The sequence below is a fragment of the Epinephelus lanceolatus genome, chromosome 10 (assembly GCF_041903045.1).
Source record: "Epinephelus lanceolatus isolate andai-2023 chromosome 10, ASM4190304v1, whole genome shotgun sequence".
Taxonomy (NCBI): Eukaryota; Metazoa; Chordata; class Actinopteri; order Perciformes; family Serranidae; genus Epinephelus; species Epinephelus lanceolatus.
The window spans coordinates 14,047,766-14,061,761 of record NC_135743.1 but is presented as its reverse complement, the minus strand read 5'-3'; the positions used below and the strand labels follow the sequence as shown (position 1 = coordinate 14,061,761).

At 40.5% G+C, this 13,996-nt stretch overlaps 1 protein-coding gene across 2 annotated transcripts in view; it reads right to left on the bottom strand.

The window, feature by feature from the left end:
* cers2b (ceramide synthase 2b) overlaps positions 1-13,759 on the bottom strand; it is a 31,359-nt gene extending 17,600 nt beyond the window's left edge. The window contains exon 1 of one of the 2 annotated variants that reach the window (XM_033641352.2): positions 13,263-13,759. The gene's annotated coding sequence lies outside the window, so the exon portion shown is untranslated. Of the gene's footprint in view, positions 1-3,944; positions 4,013-13,262 lie in introns of those variants that run through there. The other variant, XM_078171587.1, reaches the window with a different exon arrangement.
* Positions 13,760-13,996: the final 237 nt, after the last annotated feature.

Genomic DNA, 13,996 nt, shown 5'->3' with positions numbered 1-13,996 from the left:
AACACCAGCACTTTCCTAAACAGTTGAGAGCAGCTGCAACAAGAGCAGTTTTTTTTTCTTTCAGAGAGTACAGAGATGAATATTTCTGCTGCTACGTTCAGGGAGTGGCGGAGAAAGAGAGTAAAAAGGGGTGGCGGTGAGGGAGAAAGTCGGGTCTCAGAGATGTGAGTCATGATTCATCCATATGTGCAGAGCAGCGGGGGCGCCCCCACATACTCCATCTCTGAAGTCCCCTTGCAGATCTACAGTAACTTCCCTCCCCACCCACTGCAGCTGTAAATGCCAAAGCCCTGTAACCGCTTCACTTCCACTCGCGTCCTCGCCCTGCTGATCCCTGCCAGTAATCAAGAAGGATTCCCTCTTTGGCGCACAGAGCCAAAGTCATGTGTAATGCTCTCCCTCCCTTGGCTATCTTTAAAATATGCAGCTGAAATTAGACTTGGGTGTAAAGAGCTAATATAGATTTGCCTAAAGAGAAGAAGCAGTGTGGTAACCCAGTTTTGACAAGGACTTCTGAACAAAGTAACAGTGCACCTCATGCATTAGATTCACAAGAATGATAAATAAACAATCATCATTTTAAAAAATGTATATCAAAACTCCCTGTACCAGAAGGCGATTTCTTCACATTCGTTGTTTCTTCAGACCAACAGTCCAAAACTCCAAAGTATTCAGTTTACTACCATGTACGACTAAAACATATTTGCATTTAACACTAACATAGTACCCAGAGTACCTTTTTTGCCTAAAAGGTGATTTAAAGGTCCAGTAAGGAGGATTTAGTGGCATCTAGTGGTGAGCCTGCAGATTACAACCAACCAAAACTTCTCCCGTGTATTGGTTTCAAAACATCTCACCAAAGGACTGCAGTTGAAAATTAGCCAGCTGGGGGGCGCCCATTGGCTCACCTGGTGGAGCGGGCGCCCCATGTTAAGGGCTGCAACACTGCAATCATTTTCATGATCTAATAATCAACACATTATTTATATAATAAAGTTTGTCCCTCCAGAAAAAGCAAATATTCCCATTCAATTTTGATATAGGATCAGAGTATCTAATTTTTTTCTTAAAAAGTGACTCGAATAATTAATTAATTCGATTTTTTTGTGTGTTTGTTTGTTAATGGACTAAATAATTAATTACCTTTTCATTGTTAGCTTTACAAAAGTTGCTAAATGTGAAATGCTGTTTTAATACAAGCAGACGCACCAGAACTTATTTCAGAAAGTCTGATCAAAGAATAGATCAGGTCAGATTCAGAAATCTGATTGGATAAAAGGTGACTTAAAGGTCCAGTGTCAAGGATTTAGTGGCATCTAGTGGTGAGGTTGCAGAATGCAACTGACTGAAACTTCTCCTGAATATTAGATTCAAAACATCTTGCCAATGGACTGCAGTTGAAAATTAGCCAGCTGGGGGGGCACCCATTGGCTCACCTGGTGTAGCGGGCAGCCCATGTACAAGGGCTTTGTCCTAGCCACCTACAGCTCTTTGCTGCGTGTAGTCCCCCCTCTCTTTCCTCCCTTCACGCTAACAGCTGTCTTATCAACTAAAGGCAAAAAAACCCTCCTCAAAAATAGCTATAAAAAAAGAAAATTAGCCATCTGGTTAACACTGGCACATTTACAGAAATGTTGAATAATGTACATTGTCTTTATATATAAAATAAATGAAATGAAATTAAAATGTCCCAAGCATGTCAGAAAACTACAGTGGCCAAAGTGAAAACACATAACACAAATGGCCCTATCTAGAGCCAGCATTTGGTTTGTCCCTTCTTGGCTACTGTAGAAACAACATGGTGGACTCTGCGGAAGACGACCCACTATGTATGTAGATTCTAAGTTAAGAAAACACAATGATTTTCATTTTCCGGTGATTATAAACTAATAAAAACATAGTTATGAATATTATACACCATATCTTTCTGTATATACCCCCAAATCCCACATACTGGAATGAAAGTTTAGCTGCAACACTGCAATTTTCATTATCTAATAATCTACACATTATTTCCGTAAAGAAGCGACTGTTCTACAAAATCTCAAAAACAAGAAAAACAAAGAAAATATTCACATTTAATTCTGATATTAAATCAGAATATCTTCGACATTTTTGCTTAAAAAGCGATTCGAACAATTAATCAGTGAGAATTTTTTTTTGTTTGTTTGTTTGTCGATAGACTAATTAATTAATTACCTTTCCATTTTTAGCTTTACAAAAGTTGCTTAACTCCTATATGCTGTCTTAACACAAGCAGATGCACAAGCACTTATTTTAGAAAGTCTGATTTAGAAGACTGCATCAGGTTAGATTCAGAAATCTGACTGGATATTTCACGCTGGCTTTTAAAACTTTTTGAATTGATTATACAGGCACATTTTGGTCCATACCAAAAAAGTACTGAAGTGTGATGTCTGGCTCTTTGCATCAGTGTCCTTTTCTTTGTCTTAGTCCCTAATTTGGTCTTTAAATACGATGTATTCAGATCAGCTCTTGGTGTCTGACACTGACAGACCACCCTTCACTGAGCCAATCCCAAAGACGAAACATATTGCTGCAACTCGTAGCCTCTGACACTGTCCAAGAGACGGTGTCATGCTTGAGCGTGTTGGTTATTTTCCACATCATGTCACGTTAGTCATGGCCCCCATTTCCTGTTGCAACAGCACGGCTGGCCGAGCGCTGGGCTCTCCCTTCTCTCTCTCTCTGTCTTTCTCTCCCCGTCCTTCCCAGGTGGTGGTGGACTGGGAAGGGTGACATATTTTTCCCAGTTATTTTGCCAACTCTTCCACTTCAGTAGCACTACATCTCACTTCTCCTGGAGTGTCCTGCCAGATCTTATGAGGTCTGCTGAACAGCTTGTTTGTGTGCATGTCTGGCTCCATTAGAAGCAGTGTAATCTAACCAAAGACAAATAACTAAATGAGCTTCTGAGCGCAAGTGAACATGGTTCAAAGGGTAGACGTGTTGAGGAATGCAGACAGGTAGACCATGTTGATTTCTCTGTCATAAATGAGACTGTAAACTCTTAATAAGTGTAATTAGGCTCAGCATACACATGTGCACCAACACCCAAAAACATACAATCAGGACGAAATACTTGTCACCAAAGAAAGAATAATTCTTTATATTTTGCTTTGCTGCCGTGCGGAGGCGATTTAGGATTCAAGAGGATATTTTTAGTGTTTCTAGTTGAGATCATCTGGTGAATTCAGTGTGTTAAAGCTCTTTTCCCCCCACAGCTTTCCTAACAACACGTTCCATTGGCCCACAGGATCATATGACCAGACTCTGACCATTTCAAAGGTCCAATAAAAATAAAGGATGCCTCTGGCAGGGGAGGGAGAAAGGAAGTTCTCTCACTGTCTCCTCTCTCTTCCCCACTATGAATATACATTACAAGGATGTGGTGATTGTAAACACAGATCCAACTTCAGCCTGGCAGATTACAGCTCCAGATGTTGCTGATATCTCCTCAGCTCTACCTGGATCCCAAGTTTACAAACTCATAATGCAGTTTCTCAGAATACAGATGACATAAAGGGAACAAGCCTCAGAGGAAAACCTAAACAGACCATGTTGGAACCTGGTACAGAGTCCAGGAATATGCTGAGAATGTAAACATACTGCCAACATAGCAAGAGGGCTTTCCCATTCACCCTCCATCAATGAATAACATATAATGGAGTTTTACAGTCACCCAATACTTTGTTTATCTGAATGATAGGAGAGTGAGTCGACAAGAGGAACATAAGTCATGAGACAGTAGCAGTGAGTCACTCATAACGTACCATCTATGTGTGCATAAATACCCATTTACTCATATCCATCCATACTTAAGTTGTTCGCTGACAGATGACTCATTCAAACCAGAACTTTTAAAAGACACTCAGAGACGAGCAGTTTAGACATAGGAGAGGTCAAAGCTGAGTTTTCTGTACCTCAAGTGTGAAGGTTGAGAAGACAGAGACAGAACAGCTCATCGAAGACATGCTGATATCACAAAAGGTCACGAGACAACTGAGTCAGAATGAGGCGGAGTCACTCAGATAAGTCCTAAATTATTGTATGGCCTCGAACATTCCTGTAGCTCATATTCGGTTATAATACAAAACAGCATTGTATGGACAGGGTGTCAAGTTCAATACTTTTTGTACACTCTAGCCCCAAGTAAAAACCTGTTAGTTACTGAACGCTGGCACTGAATGCGTATTCAGATTCTTTGATCAGATACTTTATGAATTTAAAGGGGAACCACACCCATTTTTTAAATTCATACATTATTACTATGATCTTAGACGGTCCAAATATATGAGTAAACATAAACAACTCTTTCCCAAATCCACTAGAGAGCTCAAAATTAAACTTGCAATGTCATCAATTCTGGAGCTGCTCCACAGATGATGAACTGGCAAAGATGTAACAGATGACATTAAAACTTTTACACAGAGATCGCACTGTAGGGCCGCTACAAAGTCCCTTCTTCATGGCTCCTTTGCATTTTCCACATGACCAAACAACAGCGGCATCATTGTGTGTGATTATACACTCCATTCCAGCATCACGCAACCTAAAGAGGCATGATGGGCGTGACATGTAACACAACAGTGTCGATCTCTAGTATGACGTACAGTACAGGCCAAAAGTTTGGACACACCTTCTCATTCAATGCGTTTTCTTTATTTTCATGACTATTTACATTGTAGATTCTCACTGAAGGCATCAAAACTATGAATGAACACATGTGGAGTTATGTACTTAACAAAAAAAGGTGAAATAACTGAAAACATGTTTTATATTCTAGTTTCTTCAAAATAGCCACCCTTTGCTCTGATTACTGCTTTGCACACTCTTGGCATTCTCTCCATGAGCTTCAAGAGGTAGTCACCTGAAATGGTTTCCACTTCACAGGTGTGCCTTATCAGGGTTAATTAGTGGAATTTCTTGCTTTATCAATGGGGTTGGGACCATCAGTTGTGTTGTGCAGAAGTCAGGTTAATACACAGCCGACAGCCCTATTGGACAACTGTTAAAATTCATATTATGGCAAGAACCAATCAGCTAACTAAAGAAAAACCAGTGGCCATCATTACTTTAAGAAATGAAGGTCAGTCAGTCCGGAAAATTGCAAAAACTTTAAATGTGTCCCCAAGTGGAGTCGCAAAAACCATCAAGCGCTACAACGAAACTGGCACACATGAGGACCGACCCAGGAAAGGAAGACCAAGAGTCACCTCTGCTTCTGAGGATAAGTTCATCCGAGTCACCAGCCTCAGAAATCGCAAGTTAACAGCAGCTCAGATCAGAGACCAGATGAATGCCACACAGAGTTCTAGCAGCAGACCCATCTCTAGAACAACTGTTAAGAGGAGACTGCGCGAATCAGGCCTTCATGGTCAAATAGCTGCTAGGAAACCACTGCTAAGGAGAGGCAACAAGCAGAAGAGATTTGTTTGGGCCAAGAAACACAAGGAATGGACATTAGACCAGTGGAAATCTGTGCTTTGGTCTGATGAGTCCAAATTTGAGATCTTTGGTTCCAACCGCCGTGTCTTTGTGAGACGCAGAAAAGGTGAACGGATGGATTCCACATGCCTGGTTCCCACTGTGAAGCATGGAGGAGGAGGTGTGATGGTGTGGGGGTGTTTTGCTGGTGACACTGTTGGGGATTTATTCAAAATTGAAGGCACACTGAACCAGCATGGCTACCACAGCATCCTGCAGCGACATGCCATCCCATCCGGTTTGCGTTTAGTTGGACGATCATTTATTTTTCAACAGGACAATGACCCCAAACACACCTCCAGGCTGTGTAAGGGCTATTTGACCAAGAAGGAGAGTGATGGAGTGCTGCAGCAGATGACCTGGCCTCCACAGTCACCGGACCTGAACCCAATCGAGATGGTTTGGGGTGAGCTGGACCGCAGAGTGAAGGCAAAGGGGCCAACAAGTGCTAAACACCTCTGGGAACTCCTTCAAGACTGTTGGAAAACCATTTCAGGTGACTACCTCTTGAAGCTCATGGAGAGAATGCCAAGAGTGTGCAAAGCAGTAATCAGAGCAAAGGGTGGCTATTTTGAAGAAACTAGAATATAAAACATGTTTTCAGTTATTTCACCTTTTTTTGTTAAGTACATAACTCCACATGTGTTCATTCATAGTTTTGATGCCTTCAGTGAGAATCTACAATGTAAATAGTCATGAAAATAAAGAAAACGCATTGAATGAGAAGGTGTGTCCAAACTTTTGGCCTGTACTGTATACATACACGACATATGCGTCAGCAGTGCTTTATAAACAACAACAGTGGCATTAACATGGCAATAACAATCATTTACCATCCCTTTTATATAGCGGCTGATCTCATCCTCTGCTCAAGGGTAAGGAGCTCCCAGACCTCATTGTTTTACCAATTTGCACACATTTACTGCTGCTGTGCTTCTTTGAGTTAGCTGCTAACTGCAACAGCTACTTTTTAAATCTCCTGCAGTGTGGTTGCACACATAGCACCTTGTCAAAACGTCACACCCATCCTGCCAATGTCCTGTTTATACACTGTTTTTGGTGCTGTTACTACCTTTTGTGGCGGATTAAAGGCAAGACCACTATGTCCCCCCATTACGCGATCGTACCTTATATACAGCATGGCGGCATAATGGCACGATATTCCCACCTTTAACAGGTAGGGAGCATCCAGGGGAATGTTCTGAGTATATGGGTATATTTTCTGTTTTAGAACTGAGAACACTACACCAGAATAAAGTTCATTTGTGTATAAAAAGAAAACAGACATTCTGTGAGTCTACAAAATCAGGATCCAGACTTTATACCCTATGACATCACAAGTTTGCCCTCAAATCCATTGTTGTCAATGTACATGCCAAAGGCACGCTCAAAAGTGAGAGTGCCATTAGGTTTGGAACGCAACAGCATGCACTGTGATAAGAAACAACCAAACATAGACAACATATCTTATCTTTCTTCCATTAATATCAGTCTAGAGCAGGCGTGTCTTGTCTCATTTGTATGTGACTCTTCTTTTAATAACTAACTATGAAGGGAGAAGCAACTGGCCCAGGTTATATTCTCTGATTTAATGTGGCCCCCATTTAAAATAGTTTCGGCACCCTGGGTCTAGGATAACTATGAGGAGAGGCTCATCATTTTAGTGCAAGACTACCCAGAGTTGTACGACCTGTTGCATGGACAATGTTTTAATAGCCTACATACTATAGAAGATTAGCTAAGAACTTGGGATTTATGGTATGTAGGCTATGATACGGTGCTGGTTATGGTAGCTTAGCAACATTAGGCGCAACCTTCCTCCACTCCCTTGAATATTGGCAGAGTAGGTACCCAGCATCCCACTTCACATTTTCCAGGCGGTAAAAGACGTAGCATGTGTCCTGGCCCTTACCTCTCTGGTTCTTCTGGTTCACAGATATTGATTAAACTTTCTGAGGCCATGAAAATATCATGTTGGAAATTTTAATTTAGGCTGTGTTCCCTTTCTTTTTTTTTTTTGGCTAAATCTAGACTACATTTAGGCAAAGTTCTTGTATAAAGTTGCTTGTTCAGCTCATTTTGTTAAATTGAAAAGAAATAATCAAAAATCATATTACATATTTCTCACAGTTAGGTAATGAAATATGTTCAATTAGGTATCAGTGCTAAAACTCAGGTATCACATTAGCACCAGAGTAGTAAGATTTGAGATAATCCCAGCTCAAAGCCTGACATATTGCCCCGATTGTGGCACTGCTGTAATTATCTCTCAGTCATACCATCCCATGCTGATGAGATGGAGGATTTCTCTGATAACAGCTACAAAAAAAACTGTAACAACATCTGCATATTTCACTAGGGTTAAGGGGTTAGGGTTAGGGTTAAGTGTAGCATTAAGCTGTATATAATAGAGCTGAAACAATTGGTCAATTAATCAATTCACAAAAAAAAAAAAAAAATGAATTCAACAACTTTTTTGAGAATCAGTTAATGTTGTAAGTCATTTCTTCAAGCAAAAATGTTTAATATTCATTGATTCTTGCTTTGAATATGAATATGGTATGATGAAAATATGAATCTTTTCTGATTTCTCTGTCATATATGATGCTAACTGAATACATTTGGATATGGACGGTTGGTTGGATACATCTACACATTTGAATAGGTCACATTGACCCCTGGAAGATTTAATAATGGGTGTTTTTCATGATTTTCTGACAACTATGGACCAACTGATAATTGAGAAAATCCATAGCTGACAAATAATGATAGTAATCAATAGCCCTATTTAAATGCTGTATTTACTGGAGTAAAATGTTTGATGAAAATACTGGATGAGTGATGTACTGGCCTGGGGGTGCAAGGTTGTGGCCATTGTCAGAACATTATCAGCTCTAAGGTTCAATACTTTTTTAATACCACATATTTAAAACAATACTATCTCCATTAAGTATCGGGCAAGAGTATCGAAAGTACTGAAGTCATAAAAAAGCTGACCTACAATCAGATTTTCAACCCAAGGCTGCAAAGATCAGACAACTGGTAAAGAAAATGAACTGGTCCTCAACCTGTGGCTGTTACAGCAATCCCCAGCAATGACCCCACCACGTGACTGGAGGTGTGTGTTCAGTGACTTTCTCTGTAAAATCTAAAAAGAAAAAAAAAAGATCCTATTTTCTGTACCTAGGACATTTTGTTCTTTTCGCATGGTATTAAAAGAGGTATTGAGTATTGTCAATTAAACTTGCATTGTATGGAAGTTTAAAATTCTGGTATTGTGACAACCTGAATCAACTCTAAAAAAGTATTAGTTAAACTATAGATAACAGTAAATGGTAAGTATTGAGTATGTCAACCTTCTGTACTGACATCCCTCTTTTCATAAAGGTCCAACATGCAGTTTGCAGATCACCGTAAACGCTATGAAATCCTGAATGCACATATTGTGTCAGTTCAGGCGGCTGGCATGCTCTGTGTTAATGGTTCATCAGCTGTAACTCAGGTCATGCCTTGGACAATTTGAGGGGGTTCTTCTGAGGGTGAGTCACACACATTTTCGACATTCCTCTGGATCTGTGTTTGACTGAAAAACAATCCAGTGCAGTTGGAGTTAAAGTACAAGTTACAGTGGTTAGGTAAGAACACAGAGATTGTGGTAAATGATATACTGCATGTGGGAGAAAATGTAAAATCATCCCAAGGGCAGACAGCCAGTCTGCGGTGATCTGTTTCATCACTGTTATCCAATCATCTGTGTTATAGATAGAGATCACAAGAAAGTCAACTTCAGTACCCCTGACACTGATCTGCGACCCTCATGAATTATTAATGTGGAGATTCAATCAGTCTGCAGACTGATTCTAAAGGACCTGGCAGGAGGTGTGAGGGTAATATTGTCATGCTGATTCTCCTGGATTCTGACTGGATTCAGGCCAATTGTGCCTTTTGAGTAAGTACAGTTACCTTGCCCAGAGCAGTTAGATGGCCCCTGGGTATACAAGAGGCTATTCTTTTAGTTGAGCTCTAAATGGTAATGATTCCTGCCTTCAACTGAATTACTCATTAGTCAGGGAACAAGCTGTAGATGTAGAAACTGTAACCACTGACAGACGATAGATGAACTTATTTTCTGTCCAGGTTAGAGAGAGAGATAAGCTAAAATACCAAAGCTTAAAAAGATTTTGGTTGATCTAGATTGTCAGGGTTTTAAGGGGGGCTAATATAATGTTTGACCTGGATGCATTGCTTTCATCACTAAGAGGGCTTCCCTTCCTAATTAATTATTTAGTTAGTCTTTTAAACTGACAATCACAGATAGTAAGTAAGTATCTTTTAGTCTGGGGCAGCAACAATCACTTTAATCATTTATTAATGGATTGATTATCTGTTGAAATTGGCCAAACTCCTAATCAAAGAAATGCAATTCACAGACCAGCTGCAAATCCTCATCGTCAACTGCTGGAATACTCAATAAAAAACTTAAACGATTGATCAGTTATCAAAATTGCTCATTCATTTTCTCTCAATCCACTATTCCAGGGGCGTCAAACATACGGCCTGAGGGCCAGAACTGGCCTGCCAAAGGGTCCAATCCAGCCCACGAGATGACTTTGCACACCAAATACTGAAGCAGTTGTGAAGGCTAAAGTGGGATTTATACTCAGGAAGCAGACCCTGTGCTGTAGCCTACACATATCGCCTACGCCATTGTGAGAATTTGTGTCTGTGTCACTCTGCAGTTACACCTCCAAAACACTAGTCGGCGCCGGGGTTTCTGTGAAGTGCTGTAAAGTTTAGTTGGTTCAAAACACACATTAAATACACTTTAAACATGGCTTATTAGAGACAATTTCAAACACACGTACACAAATCAGCTTCACTATAACTCGCAGCATTCACAGACAAACACATGTCTTTATCTGGACACATTTTCCAGATAAAGACATGCTAATGTTATTAGCACAAGTCTATGGCATTTTACATTGTATGAATTAGCCTACCAGCCGGCAATCTTTTCCTCTTCTCATATAAAACCAGGGACAACAGCAACATTTAAAAAAGGTAACAGTATGTAATTTGGCTTTGTTACAACTCACAAGGTTCACTGACAAAACAACTGTCATACTAAACACGTTTTCCAAACAAATACAAAATGCTAACGTTATTAGCACAAGCCTATGGCATTTTACATTGTATAAATTTGCCTAGCAAGGAGCAGAGATTTCCTCTGCTCATATGAAGCCAGGATAAATCACAAAGTATAAATCCCTAACGGATGAATCACACACAAGACTTAAATACTATTTTAGTGGAGGCTTTATTGTCTTCACAATTTATAGTTTCTTATCTCTGAAATTGAAGTAAATAATAGCTTTGTTTCCTGCTTCACTGCAATGTGTAGTTACATTTCTGGGGGAGATGAACGTCAGGCTATGGCGCAGGTTACGGCATAGGCTCCATGTTGACACAGAGCCTACGGCACAGAAGTATAAATTCCACATAAGAGGTGCAGCTTTCAGGAGCAAGTTAAATGAGTACCCTACTTCATGTAAAATCTGCCTCAGAGGCTTTTCCGACCCGACCAGAATACATTTCTCTGAAAAAACAATAAATACTTCCTGTGGTCATATTTTAAGATATTAAACATTGTGCAAAATGATGTCAACCAGCAGCTTCAGTAAAGAAGTATCTGTATCAGACTTCTGTCTTAAAACCCTACAGCTAAGGTACGGCCAGAAGTTTTATATCCTCCTCAGACCCGAACTTTTGTTTGGTGTGCATTTTTTATTTCTCATAGCTATTTGGGATCAGTAGGGCCCGATAAGTATTAAAAAACTAAACATTGCCAATGATAATAAAGTCCCAATGTCCTCAAATGAGATGACAATTCAATTCAATTCAGTTTTATTTATAAAGCCCAATATCACAAATCACAATTTGCCTTACAGGGCTTTACAGCATATGACAATTAAGTCCCAGTGTCTTCAAATGAGTACTACCTGATTAACAGTGTCTTAGCTTGTTACAGTTTCAATCAGAAAATGTGATCAGGTTTTGGACCTTGTCCACTTTTGTGTCAGGATCGGCTGCAGACTGACTTGGCAGAAATGGCTGCCATCTTGTTTTTACATGGATTAGTGTATTGTGCTCTTACTACCACTAAGTGACACAAAAAGTGTCCACGAACAAGGACAACAGGTCTAAGTTAAGTAGAATTAAGTGTACAGTCAAGTAAACCCAAAATGTGATGTTGTCATATATGGAGGAAACACATGGTCGCAGGAGGATATTTAAATGGTTTGTGAGGTGTGGATAACTTAACCTCCTTCTTCAATAGCTTCCACTGTGGAAAAATGTTATTGCAGTGAGTGGTAGACTGACGGGATGGGGAAAAACTGAGACATATTGTTGAAATTGCACTTTTTCCTTGCGATATCTCAGACCATTCATCACTTGTTAAATGTTTAAAAGTGTAGTTATACTTCTTCACACTAAAAGAAAATGAAAAATGTGAACGTTGTTATCATTTTGATTTTATTCTTCAACGGTGTTACTGGTCAGGCCCACTTGAGATCAAATATGAACTCAAATGATTTTGTCACCCCTGCGCTATTTGATTAATTGTCTCATTGTTTCAGCACTACTGTCAGGACTTCATTCAGTGATTAACATGATGTTTGAAGTGGATGCAAAGCTTAACAACACATGCACACACATTTGGCTATTATCATGTCATAGATTTGCATTAATTTGAGCATGAATGGGTGCTCAAGGTTGCTATAAACAAATCGCATATATGGTTACAAACAAAGTATCTCTAGCCTTTTCATGAGGACTACCAGTGGCTGGAGCAGAAACCATGGCTGAATTTATTAGATCATTATTCACTGTGGTGTTCATGTAGCTAGGAAATGTTATTTTGAGGTTATTCTATAATGGTTTAACTGGTCCGGCCCGCTTGAGATCAAATATGAACTCAAATGAGTTTGACACCCTTGTACTATTTGATTAATAGTCTCATTGTTTGAGCACTACTGTTAGGACTTAATTCAATGATTAACATGATGTTTGACAACACGTGCACACATATTTTCTTATTATCATGTCATAGATTTGCATTAATTTGAGCATGAATGAGTGCTCATGGTTGGTATAAACAAACAAAACTATTCCTGCTTGTGACTGGAGCAGAAACCATAGCTGGATTTATTGGACCATTATCCACTGTGGTGTTCATGTAGCTTGGAAATAGTGGGAAAGCTAAGTGACGACAACAATGGTGGCAGCAGGAGGGGTCCCACACTGGAACAAATCACTGTTATTAATAATATATAATCCAAAATGGAGTATTCCTGCCTGTAACTGGCGGTGTTGTATCTGCGGGCTGTAGTTGTGTACTCACAGTGATAATGTGACATAATCTGCTGCTAGTTAGCAAACTTTACAAACCGACCCAACACTGGGCCACGCGCCAGGCTGCCCCCCGTGTCCTCACATTATACAACACGGATTAACGGTTGTTAATGTGCTTTCAAGTCGCTATAACAACACACCGACATTTTTTTAATCGTTAAACCCCCTCAACCCGGGGCCTGTTGGTTATATTTAATTAACAGAGTCCTACTTGAATGCGTAATGACGTCTGAGCGAAGTGAGGATGCGGAGCGTGCGCCCGCCGTTAACCCACTACTCACGCGCACACAAACGAATAATGTCTCCTCTCCGAGATGAAAGTGAAACGGTAGGTTACTTACTTTGGTGTTTTCCCCCGTAGTGAAGACAGAAATGCGGCTTGAGGTGTGAGGAGAAAATGTTTTTGTATTTTTCCTCAAAGTCGTCCTGGTCCCACCTAGCTAGCTAGCTAAAAAAACCTAACGGTCCTGTTGAGTGTCCGCTGGTGGAGCTCAGAAGGGCGCAGTTTGTGTCCAAGTTTAGTATCCGGACTGATTTTTACATCTTTCCATGGCGGACAAAGTTTGTTTTTCCTCTTAAGAAAAACAATGACTGAAGGGAGAGGGGGTGGAAACAAAAAAAAAAAAGTGTCTACAGATGGAGAGTGTGTGAGATGCTGCAATGCGACCTGTAGTTTTTCTCCCCTCACAAATATTCAGGGTGTTTTCTCGTGTCTTGTGTCGTGTCCCAGCTGATGGTGTGTGTCCCCGGGAGTCGGCGGGGTCTGTCTGGGTGTCTGGCCGGGCAGAGGAGGAGGAGGACGGGCCGGCACGAGAGCGGAGTGAGAGGAGCAGACAGAGGGAGGAGTGAGGGGATAACGGAGAGGGAGGGGCGCGGATGACGTCCAAGCACATGAGAGCATTTGGCTGACACACACACATCCGCTTTTTGTTTCCGCTCGGGAAAAGTTTTACCCCCCTTTTTCTGGATAAATGATAACCGAGTTAACGGGTGGCAGAGCCGTGCAGTCTGGTCCCCGCCCTCCATTTTGTATTATTTCATATGTTATTGGATGATACAGTACTTTGCTCTCCCC